Here is a 13,287-nt window from a genome sequence, read left to right as displayed (position 1 = left end):
AAATTATATATTTTTGAACACGTGTATTTAGAGCTTTTTCCCATAGCCTTAAGGACTGTCCTGAAGATCGCAGTGTTCACCATTTTGTGAGACATAGCCACAGCCTCAAGTCCTGGACGTGTGCTGTTTTTAATTATCATAGAGTCATTATTAATGTTAACAGGGAGGGCATTCCTTGGAAGGAGAGTCCTCTACGGCTGTGGGTCCAGAAAATACGTATGTTATTACATTACCAAGCCTTAGGCCCACCTCAGCCGTTGGCACTCATGGAAGCTCATGCCTGTCCCAGAAGTGAAAACCATGTCACTCTGTCCCAACCAGGGCTATACCAGGCTCCACAAGAAAAAACAAACCTCTGTAAAACATGTGAGCCATCACCAGAAATGCTCAAGCAAGCCAGGATGAGTAGTGTCAGGAGGATTAGACAAATGATCCAAAATGCTTTTTTAACTGAAGGCTTTATGCATTGGATTGAGCACTTTCAATGTGTAGTCTTCTCACTTTATTTCTTGTATGTCTGAGCAATTTCTTCTATATACGTTCTCGCCATGTACAAACCTGATGCCTGCTTAGGCCAGAACCGGGCAGCAGATTGCCTAGAACTAGAATTATGTCAGTTTTAAGCTGCTATGTGGTGGGTGTAGGGAAGCAAGCCCAGGTCCTCTGCAAGCACGAAAAGTGGTCTTAACTGTTGAGCCTTCTCTCCAGCCCCTAACTTACTTCTAAGAAGGGCTTCCCCTTCTGCATAGTATGGCCAAAAGAAGGCTTTCAAAGGAAAGCAGACATTTTTAGATAATTGAATAAGTAAAATTCAGGGTGCTTAGCACTCTGACTTGAAATACAAAGTAAAAAATAAATAAATAAGATTTTTCCCCACTTCATGTAACCTTTCCTCATGTCTTCAGGAGCTGTTTTGGCTTTGTTTTGTTTTATTTTGTTTTCTGTTAAACCAAAAATAATCCCTTTTAAAGATAAAATCAACTTTATCACTCTGCTAGATGCTGTAAGGATTATGAAAATATAAGTCTCTATAAACCCTATGCAACCTTTGTCTTTGTGAGCTAATTCCCCTCGCACAGAACACACGCACCTGATAGCATCTTTCTATTGAGGTGCTCACAAAAAGCAAACAATGGCAGGGTCAGAAGCCTGAGTCCCCAGGAAGTCACTTAGAGAAAAGGGATTTAAAATCCCTGTCAGATGTCAGTCAACTGTCAGAAAAACCTCTTCAGAGTGCTCAAGTGCTTTTATTCATTCGTTCGTTCATTCATTCTTGGTACCTACAATTATGTCTGCAGCATACCTGGATATCATAATAGGATTTTATTTTTTAAATAGCATCCCTTTGAAAGGGGAATATTTTCACTCAGGAGTATTTGGGACACTTCTCTACAAGAAAAAGCACTGCCTCTTTAACAACAGCAACCAAAAGAAAAGTTAAAAAAGAAAGAATAGACAAGAATTACTTTCAGGGATTGATGCTAAAAGTCAAAGCAATAATCTGCAAGTTCAAGAACAGAGTTTAGAAATATCAACAATGAAGTGTTCTGAGCTTTGCTTTCCTCTAAACACTGGGCTTCAACTTGGAGAGAAAGGTAAACCTGCATTTCCCTCTTTCTTCTCTACAGCCAGCTTTCTTTATTCCCATGGATTAATTTTGATGAATGGATCAATTTTTTCCCTGCATTGTACCTTGTTTCTTTTTCTTTGCTTTGTCAGTTCAAGGGTTCAGAGATACAGAATCTGATTGTCCTCTATGCTGGAACAAATTGTATTGGATGCATTTGAATAGCCAGGGGAAACACAAACCTGAACTCTCACCCCATACTTGCTCTGTTCTCGCATCCATCTTGGTCTGACATACCGGCCTGGTTTCTGCCTTTGTGGTAGCAAGTTCATAGGCAGCCCCAGTTTCTGTGGTGAAAAACCTCTAAGGTTTAAAAAAAAAAGGTCAGATTTCTCTTATTAAAAAAAAAAAACAGTTAATACCAGTAGAGTAGTGCCTCTCAACCTTCCTAATGCTACAACCCTTTAATACCATTCCTCATGATGTGGTGACCCCCAAAATAAAATTATTTTTGTTTTGTTGCTACTTCATAACTGTAACTTGGTACTGTTATGATTCATAATGTAAATACCTGATATACAGGATGTCTGATATACGACCCCTGTGAAAGGGTTTGTGACCCTCTAAGGGAAACCCATTAGAAGGAAGTCAATGCCACAAACATCCCCATTCACCTGAAGCAGTTTTGTGAATCTATATTAAGTACTTATTCTGGAAAGGTAAAGTCCCATCAAACCTTCTTATAGATGGGGTTCACAATAAGAACCCCTTCTTATGGAACAGGTTAACACAACAAGCTTGCCTGGTAATAAATTTTCCATGACACACAGTGAGAGTCACCAGGGTAGAAAATCAGAAGTAGGCAAATTCCCAAAGCATCCCACACAGAAGGAAACTCCCGAAGCAAGGGATTCTTTAACTGCATAATACTTCACTACGCTACGTTAATAAGAATCTGAAATTAAATGCTCATCCTGTCCAGAACGCCTAGCAATTACTGCTATCCCCTCTAATTCTATAATAAGTCATTGTCAAGACCGAAAACACCTCCAGGAACAGAAGACTGGGAAATGATGGAGAGATGGCTCAGCAGTTAAGAGCATCCTGCAATTCCAGTGGATGCAAGTTCGATTCCCAGCAGCCAAGCAGTGAGTCACAACCACCTGAGATTCCAATCTCAGGGGATCTGACACTTGCTTCTGGTCTCTGCAGGCACCAGGCATTCACTCACATGTTGGGGCCACACATGGGGCCAAGACACCCATAACCATAAAACTAAAGATAAATAAACCTTGAGAGAGAGAGAGAGAGAGAGAGAGAGAGAGAGAGAGAGAGAGAGAGAATATAAACCTCTTTAGGAAGCCTCAGAAAGCACTGGAAGTCATCATCATTAGCTCATATACAGAAGTAAGAATAAGGCCATTGAATTACTTGACTATGGAAAAAGTGAAGCCTCTGTAGTCAGTCAAAGGAGCTGAACTTCAACTGCATGCCAGAGTAATGGAAAGACTTTGACAGCCCAGGTCATCACAGTGCCTGCAGTTGCCACCCAGCTCTCCTATATGTTTTTCCACTGGAGTTAGTAGCTGTCTGTCCTTCATACCCTGCTGTCCTGTGTTAGTCACGACAAACTTTCCTTCTGCAGGGTACACTTGGGCGGTTCTTGGAAGAGTCTGAGGAGACAGCCTGCCAGCCTCTGCTCATTAAGCTAAGGACCACGTGACCAGTGAGGCAGCTATCATGTGATTTGGTCTACATTTGTTGGAAAAATGCCTCAAGATCACACTGGGATTTAGCAGAAGTTTCTGGCTAATACTTAGCCAGGTAGCCTTTTAGAGCAGAGTGGCCTGCAGATCTTTAAGGCCAGATTGGTCTACAAAGAGAAGCAGCATTTTGGAAAAATGAAATACCTTTGTAACCTAACATGCAATTGGTTCAATAAAGACTTTTGAAATGTCAAAAAAAAAAAAAAGGAGCTGAACTTTGGCTATCATGCTAAATATCAATGCTGGCAGTGTTATTCTGCCTTGAGTGATTCCAATAAATGATAAATGGTAAGGAAAAGGAACAAAGTCAATGGGTTTGATAAAAACCATTGCATTAAAAGTACCTATACTGAAACAGATGCTTTCTTGGTACTGGAAAACAAAATATTGGTACTTTTATGGTTTGTGTTGTTTTGATTTGTTGTTTTTGTCTTTATTTGTTTTCTATTCCAAAGATGCAGTTCATGGGATGGTCATGAAATCTACACATAAATATATGAATAGTTTGTCACTCCACATTTACATATATGTGTATACACACACACACACACACACACACACACACACACAGTCTATTAAAATAATAAGAAGATCTGCTACTACAAACCTTGGCATTTTGCCTCATTGCTGACAAGTGACCATCCCCTTTCTGGGAGATCACAAGCCAAGTTCCCCACCTAAGGAAGACAGAAACAGTATTGGGTCTCATGCCTGAGTCTCAGCTGCTCAGTAACCCAGCCCTGGGCTAGGTAAACTCATTAGTGACAGCCACACTACTTCCTCAGATGTCCCAAGGAATACATCCCAGTAGTAGCCTCTAACCATCACTACAGTTTTAACTTCCCTGGCACAGACAGAAAGGAGCTGTGTCCCCTTCTATCTTGATAAGTTCAGGTCCTGTCAGGCAATACATCTAAGTGGGGAACGTTACCTTAAGCCTTGAGGCCACACACTTCAGAGATTGCGAGTTTTCATACACTTTGCTGGATCTGACTGTCTGAGAACTGAATCAAATAAGAGGCTTTTCTAGTCTGCTTTGGCAAATACCAGATCTGCAAATCATCCTTGTCTTCCAGCAAAAGAAGGGAAAGGCCTTATGCAAACAAGCCTCAGAACAAAGAGAAAAAATCTTCAGACAATGCAGGAAATTATAATAGACCAGAGCAAGAGGCAGTTAATTTGTTTCAAAATAAGTGGGCATTCCTCCCTGCCACTTCAGTCTTCAGAAAGGGCTGGAGAGGGCTGTCCCCAACACGCCTTGACATCAGCCCATGATCATGCTCCTTCTAGCCCTGCTAATTTAGAGCATTGACTGTATTCCCTGCTCCATAATTTAGCAGGAATCCATTGCTGTGTTGTGTATCAAAAGAGCACCAATTGACACAAGGAACACTCTGAAAATTACTTCCAGTCTATAACCAGGAAAAAGAATGACAGAAATGAAAGAAGTATTACATTTAAAGAGACTGAGAAAGACCAGTGTTAAAAAGAACTGAGCCAAAAAAAAAAAAAAAGGGATGTTCTGAATCCAAGAAGGGAGAAGAATATACAGGTTCTAGATCTTGGATATCAAAAACATTGCATAAAATAAGCAATATTCATGCAAAGAGATCCAAATACATGCATTTGCTGAGCTAGATAAATAAATCTTATGAGGCTCACATAGAAATAAAAATATATTTACTAGTTTTTGAAAGATCAACTACTCAGAATGAAGCAATATTCTAGGAATTTATTTTTTAAATCTTTATTTTCAGTTCTCTAATTGGGATATGATTTATATAAGATGTCCATTTTAAGTATATTGTTCAAGGGGCTGGAGAGATGGCTCAGCGGTTAAGAGCACCCGACTGCTCTTCCAAAGGTCATGAGTTCAATTCCCAGCAACCACATGGTGGCTCACAACCATCTGTAAAGAGATCTGATGCCCTCTTCTGGTGTATCTGAAGACAGCTACAGTGTACTTATATATAATAAATGAATAAATCTTTAAAAAAAAGTATATTGTTCAGGGATTTCATGTATATTCTACACCTTCACAATGTCACTCATGATTCAGGACACTGTGACTAACCACACATGCCTTCACACCTTGTTTGTTCCTCTACAGATCAAGCCTAAGGCCTCCAAAACCCTGGAAAAGCATTGGTCCAGGGAGCCGCCCTCTCTGCTCTCTCCTTCCTTTGCAATTCCCATGTGCTTTTATGTTTCCATTTCCTCTTACCTGACTTGTGCCACGATAACTTAGTTTTTCTCCTCTAGACTTTCAAGTAAATGGTATGACCATATACATCCTGGTTTTTCTAATATGCATCTACATTGGGCATGCACTGCAGTTTGTTCCCCTTTATCCTGAGGTAGTTGTTCATTTTATTAACAGGACTCTGTTTTGTGATTCATACTCAGAATAATGTGTGGCTTGTTTTCAACTTTGAGCAATATTGAATATAAGTATACTTCTATATTATTAATATTCAATCTGAACAAGTACATTTTATGTGTAGAATTATGTGTTAGGAATTTTTTATATTGGGGTTAAAACTAAGCAAGAAACTGTCCAAGCTTCCCAATGCCATTGTACCATTTCACATGTTGATCAGTGGTATTGTAAAGTCTATGCCAAATACTTACTAGCATATTGTACAGTAAGTTTATTCAATTGCTGATAGACAATATGGAGTCATGTTTATAAGTTGACTTCTTTGACAACCAATGATTTCTGGTATGTTTCCATGTATGCATTAAGAAATATCTATGGTAACTCAAGCTGCAGATCCCCTGCGGTCCAGACACCACATGGATCTGAATAGACCCGGTCAACAGCTACCTGAACCCAAATCCCGGGAGAGGGAGAGCTAAACCTTCAGAGGGGCAGACATGCCTGGGAAGCAAGAAGAGACTACACTCTGCCTACATTTCTGATTCTAGAGGAAAACACCTAGCTCCATCTGGGACCACTGTGCACAGGGGCCCGGGAAAAGGCAGGGCAGGCCCTTCTGGTTGCTCCCTCACTGAGAGTGAAACACAGCACCCAGGAGCAACTTCAGGCCTGGGACCACAGGCAAGACCAACTTTTCTGCTTCAGGTGACCTGCCTTGTGGACTTAGGACACACAGAGGCAAAATTCCTCTGGAACCAGACACTTCCGGTTTTTAGCTGGAGAGCAAACCTTGCTGATCCTGGGCCACAGCTCCCTGCTCCTAAGCCCCATGGGAGAGAGAGCTCACCACCCGGAGAGGTAGGCATTACTGAGAGTGCAGAGTGGGAAAGACCACAAACACTGCCCACCCCTGCCCATATCCCTGGCCCCAGAGGAAACTGTATAGGGCCTCTGGGAACAGGAAGATAAGGGCACTCAAGCAGCAGGCCACCTGCAGTCCAGACACCACCCAGATCTGAAGGGACCTGGTCAATAGCTACCTGAACCCAAATCCCGAGGAGGGAGAGCTAAACCTTCAGAGAGGCAGACACGCCTGGGAAGCCAGAAGAGACTCTGCCCATATTTCTGACTCTAGAGGAAAACACCTAGTGCCATCTGGGACCCCTGTGCACAGGGGCCCAGGAAAAGGCAGGAAAGGTCTTTCAGGTGTCCACCCTCACGGACAGTGAAACACAGCCCCCCAGGAGCAACTTCAGGCCCGGAACCACAGGCGAGAGCAACTTTTCTGCTTCAAGTGACCTGTCTGGTAGACACAGGGCACATGCGCACAGGAACAGCTGAAGACCAGTAGACAGGAAAGACTACATGCCTGAAAGCAGAACACTCTGTTCCCATAACTGGCTGAAAGAAAACAGGAAAACAGGTCTACAGCACTCCTGACACACAGGCCTATAGGACAGTCTAGCCACTGTCAAAAATAGCAAAAAAACAAAAAAAAAGATAACACCAGAGACATCCCGATGCAAGAGGCAAGCCTAGGAACCCAAGCAACAGAAAACAAGACTACACGGCATCGTTGGAGCCCAATTCTTTCAGCAAAGCAAGCACTGAATATCCAAACATCAGAAAAGCAAGATCTAGGTTTAAAATCACATTTGATCATGATGATGGAGGACTTCAAGAAAGACATAAAGAACTCCCTTAGAGAAACACAGGAAAACATAAATAAACAAGTAGAAGCCTACAGAGAGGAATCACAAAAATCCCTAAAAGAATTCCAGGAAAACACAATCAAACAGGTGAAGGAATTAAAAATGGAAATAGAAGCAATAAAGAAAGCACAAAGGGAGACAATCCTGGATATAGAAAACTAAAGGAAGAGACAAGGAGCCCTAAATACAAGCATCACCAACAGAATACAAGAGATAAAAGAGAGAATCTCAGGAGCAGAAGATTCCATAGAAATCATCGACACAACTGTCAAAGATAATGGAAAATGGAAAAAGCTACTGGTCCAAAACATACAGGAAATCCAGGACTCAATGAGAAGATCAAACCTAAGGATAATAGGTATATAGCTGGGAGTGAAGACTCCCAGCTCAAAGGATCAGTAAATATCTTCAACAAAATCATAGAAGAAAACTTCCCTAACCTAAAGAAAGAGCTGCTCATAAACATATAAGAAGCCTACAGAACTCCAAATACATTGAACCAGAGAAGAAACTCCTCCCGTCACATAATAGTCAAAACACCAAATGCACAAAACAAAGAAAGAATATTAAAAGCAGTAAGGGAAAAAGGTCAAGTAACATATAAAGGCAAACCTATGAGAGTACCACCAGACGACTCACCAGAGACTATGAAAGCCAGAAGATACTGGACAGATGTCATACAGACTGTAAGAGAACACAAATGCCAGCCCAGGTTACTGTATCCAGCAAAACTCTCAATTAACATAGGGAGAAACCAAGATATTCCATGACAAAACCAAATATACACAATATCTTTCTACAAATCCAGCCCAACAAAGGATAATAAATGGTAAAGCCCAACACAAGGAGGCAAGCTACACCCTAGAAAAAGCAAGTAAACTAATTGTCTTGCAACAAAACAAAGAGAAGAAAAGCACACAATCATAATCTCACATCCAAATACAAATATAACAGAAAGCAACAATCACTATTCCTTAATATCTTTCAACATCAATGGACTCAACTCCCCAAGGAAAAGACATATATTAACAAACTGGATGGGGCTGGGGATTTAGCTCAGTGGTAGAGCGTTTACCTAGGAAGTGCAAGGCCCTGGGTTCGGTCCCCAGCTCCGAAAAAAAGAACCAAAAAAAAAAAAAAAACAAACTGGATATGCAATGAAGACCCTGCATTCTGCTGCCTGCAGGAAAACACACCTCAGAGACAAAGACAGACACGACCTCAGAGTGAAAGGCTAAAAAACATCTTTCCAAGCAAATGGTCTGAAGAAGCAAGCTGGAGTAGCCATTCTAATATTGAATAAAATCGATTTTCAACAAAAAGTCATCAAAAAAGATAAGGAAGGATCCTTCATATTCATCAAAGGAAAAATTCTCAACAATAAAAGGACTTCGGAGGGAATCACTATCCCTGAACTCAAGCAATATTACAGAGCAATAGTGATAAAAACTGCATGGTATTGGTACAGAGACAGACAGATAGACCAATGGAATAGAATTGACGACCCAGAAATGAACCCACACACCTATGGTCACTTGATTTTTGACAAAGGAGCCAAAACCATCCAATGGAAAAAAGATAGCATTTTCAGCAAATGGTGCTGGTTCAACTGGAGGTCAGCATGTAGAAGAATGCAGATCGATCCATGCTTATCACCCTGTACAAAGCTTAAGTACAAATGCATCAAGGACCTCCACATCAAACCAGATACACTCAAACTAATAGAAGCAAAAGTGGGGAAGAGTCTTGAACACATGGGCACTGGAGAAAATTTCCTGAACAAAACACAATGGCTTATGCTCTAAGATCAAGAATCGACAAATGGGATCTCATAAAACTGCAAAGCTTCTGTAAGGCAAAGGACACTGTGGTTAGGACAAAATGGCAACTAACAGATTGGGAAAAGATCTTTATCAATCCTACAACTGATAGAGGGCTTATATCTAAAATATACAAAGAAGTCAGGAAGTTGGACTGCAGGGAGACAAATAACCCTATTAAAAAATGGGGTTCAGAGTTAAACAAAGAATTCATAGCTGAGGAATGCCGAGTGGCTGAGAAACACCTAAAGAAATATTCAACATCTTTAGTCATCAGGGAAATGCAAATCAAAATAACCCTGAATTCCACCTCACACCAGTGAGAATGGCTAAGATCAAAAACTCAGGTGACAGAAAATGCTGGCGAGGATGTGGAAAAAGAGGAACACTCCTCTATTGTTGGTGGGATTACAGACTGGTACAACCATTATGGAAATCACTTTGGAGGGTCCTCAGAAAATTGGACATTGAACTACCTGAGGATCCAGCTATACCTCTCTTGGGCATATACCCAAAAGATGCCCCAACATATAACAAAGACACATGCTTCACTATGTTCATAGCAGCCTTATTTATAATAGCCAGAAGCTGGAAAGAACCTAGGTGCTCTTCAACAGAGGAATGGATACAAAAAATGTGATACATCTACACAATGGAATATTACTCTGCTATCAAAAACTGTCGCGCCCACCTCGGCCAGCAAGGAAGACGCAACACGGTCGGATTCTTCTCAACAGCCTTTATTGCAGGATCACCTCTTTGCTGATAGAGGACCTCGAGCAGCCAAAGTGCTCGCCTTACATACACAACAGGCTGTGGTTATGCTAATTGTCCTTCAGGGATTGGCGGAGCACGAATCACCCCACTATCACCCCTGCTACTTGTCCTCCGGGGATTGGCAGAGCATGAATCTCCCCATTAGCATGGTACCGCCCCGGCCAGATTGACTCCAGGTGCAAACCTGCGCATGCGCATTACTGTTGTTCACCACAGGAGTTTGCCGGATCACCTCATTATCCTACAGCCGCCCTGGCAAGGGGACAAGCCTGCGAATGAAGGATAGTTGCTTACTACCAGAGGGGACTGGATGTCGGCGCCATCTTTGTTTTACCACGCCGCTCCCTACAAAAAACAATGACTTTATGAAATTCATAGGCAAATGGATGGAACTGGAAAATATCCTGAGTGAGGTAACCCAATCACAGAAAAACACACATGGTATGCACATGGTATGGGTATGGATATTAGCCCAAATGCTCGAATTACCCTAGATGCACAGAACACATGAAACTCAAGAAGGATGACCAAAATGCAAATGCTTCACTCCTTCTTTAAAAGGGAAACAAGAATACCCTTGGCAGGGAATAGGGAGGCAAAGTTTAGAACAGAGGCAGAAGGAACACCCATTCAGAGCCTGCCCTACATGTGGCCCATACTTATACAGCCACCAAACTAGATAAGATGGATGAAAGCAAAGAAGTGCAGGCTGACAGGAACCGTCTATAGATCTCTCCTGAGAGACACAGCCAGAATATAGCAAATGCATAGGCGAATGCCATCATTAAACCACTGAACTGAGAACAGGACCCCCGTTGAAGGAATCAGAGAAAGGACTGAAAGAGCTGGAAGCAGCTTGAGACCCCATATGAACAACAATGCCAACCAACCAGAGCTTCCAGGTTCTAAGCCACTACCCAAAGACTATACATGGACTGACCTTGGGCTCCAACCACATAAGTAGCAATGAATAGCCTAGTAAGGGCACCAGTTGAAGGAGAAGCCCTTGGTCCTGCCAAGACTGAACCCCCAGTGAACGTGATTGTTGGGGGGAGGGCGGTAATGGGGGGAGGATGGGGAGGGGAATACCCATGTAGGGAGGGATTAGGGGGATGTTGGCCCAGAAACCGGGAAGGGGAATAGCAATCAAAATGTAAATAAGAAATACCCAAGTTAATAAAGATGAAAAAAAAAGAAATATCTATGGTATGTTTCCATGTATGCATTAAGAAATATCTACTCGAATATTTTTTATCTGTTTTTATGAGTTCTTTACTTCTTATCATTAGGTTATAAAGAGTGTCCCAGGTAATTTATCATCAACCTGGCACAAGCCAGGGTTATCTGAGAAGGGGGAACCACAACAAAGAAAATGTGTCCATAAGACTGGCATATAGTCAAGCTTGTGGAACATTTTCTTAATTAATAATTTGTGTGGGGAAGCCCAACCCAAGGGTGGGAAAGTCATCCCCTGGCAGATGGTTCTAGGAAAGCATGTTGGGCAAGCCATAGATATCAGACCAGTATACTGTACTACTCCTCCATGGCCTCTGCACCACTTCCTGTCTTCAGTTTCTTCACTGACTCTCCTGGTAGAAGGCCTACAAGCTGTAAGATGAAATATACCCTTTCCTTCCCAAATTGCTTTTGGACATGATGTTTTATGACAGCAATAGAAATCCTAACTAGGGCAATACATTTTCAGTGTTTGCTAAAAAATTCTTTTAATAGATATTAATTTGGAATAATGTCTTCCTGTCCATGCCTCTTTATACAGTCAATAGTAATTCTTGAGGAGATGGTTATACAACTTAATAACAAGGACACAAACAACTGAAAATGTAATAAAAGATGCTAGTGAGTTACAAAGATGAATAAATTGTCTGTAAGAACATTGAAGTAGCTCTCCTCTCAGACCATCTCTATTCCTGTGAGACTCACCCCTAACCCCAGGTCACAATTCCTATCAGGGACCCCATAGCTACCACATGTAGCTCATATGATATCTTCATAGTCTACTGCTGCCACAAGCCTCAGCCCCTCCTCTCAGCCCATGCCCATTCCTTTGTAACTTCCAGTTAAAGAAATACAAATCAAAAAAACTTTGAGATTTCACCCATCAGAGAGGTTATCAATATAACGACAGACCACAAGTGCTGCTGAGGATATGAGGAAAGATTAACTTTCCCTAGTCTGCTATTGATGGCATGGCAAACTGGTCTACCTACTCTGGAAACCAGCATGGAGAATTCTCAAAATGCAAAAAATAAATTTACCATATGACCTAACTATACCATTCCTTGGCATATGACCAAATGCTCAATATCCTTCTTCACAGATGCTTGTTTAACACATTCCTTGCTGTTCTACTCACACTAGCTAGGGAGTAACGAAAAGCTAAATATCTCTCAACTGACAGAAGAACAGTGAAAATGCTACAAAAGAATTCTACTCAAATATAACAAAAAAAATGAAATGATGATGTTTACAGTTAAACGGAAGAAACTACAATGTTACACTCAGTGAGGTAACTCAGACCCAGAAAGGACAATGACAAATATTCTCTCTAATTTGTAGGTTCCAGTTCCAAACCTTTATGTGATTATATAATTTGGTGTAACAGCAGGAACCAGGAAAGGAAAAGAGACCATAGTTGCAGGGGATTTGTAAAGAGGGGTATAGTAAGACTTAGGTGTTATAAAAGGAGGAAATAGAAAAGGAGGCTCTAACTGGAGGAGAGGGAGGACACCACATGAGAAGAAGGAGGGAAAATAAATACCCAAGATGATTGAAAAAGAGATAGCTAGTCATTATTTTGTATTTACCAAAAGTTATGCAGAAAAGTGTGGGGTGTGTGTGTGTGTGTGTGTGTGTGTGTGTGTTAAAGAAGTTATACCACTTGGAGCAATGATGCCATTGCAAAATCCCAAGTACCATGAGTGCATGAGAAAGCCCCTCTCAAGTTGCTGGTTGGAGGGAGGGGGGTTGTCCAAGAGAAGCACCTCAAACAATGCAGGCCCTCAGTTCTTGCCCTCGATTGGCTTTCAAATTTTGAAAGTAAAGCCCTATTTGAAAATAGTATGCATTTTGACACAAGACTTGGAATAGTTGTCTGAATCATACCTGGAAGACTAATCTGAAGTGACTCTCATGGAATCATAAGGTGCTGTGAGGATTGCCAACGGGGAAAGGGGCCTTTGGTAGGACCTGGCCAGCTTTCAAGTACATTAAACAACACAATGATCAACATTTCTTTAGTAGTGCA

At 41.5% G+C, this 13,287-nt stretch overlaps 1 long non-coding RNA gene and 1 other non-coding gene across 2 annotated transcripts in view; one reads left to right on the top strand and one right to left on the bottom strand.

Moving 5' to 3' along the window:
• LOC108348790 (uncharacterized) overlaps positions 1-13,287 on the bottom strand; it is a 133,154-nt gene that overhangs the window by 49,201 nt on the left and 70,666 nt on the right. The window lies entirely within an intron of this gene.
• Positions 3,005-3,133, top strand: LOC120098362 (small nucleolar RNA SNORA44). The gene has a single exon (XR_015643174.1). It is a non-coding gene; the product is annotated as a small nucleolar RNA SNORA44 (small nucleolar RNA).

This window comes from Rattus norvegicus, chromosome 18, assembly GCF_021556685.1.
Source record: "Rattus norvegicus strain SHRSP/BbbUtx chromosome 18, alternate assembly SHRSP_T2T, whole genome shotgun sequence".
Taxonomy (NCBI): Eukaryota; Metazoa; Chordata; class Mammalia; order Rodentia; family Muridae; genus Rattus; species Rattus norvegicus.
This window is presented reverse-complemented; position numbering and strand designations above follow the sequence as displayed.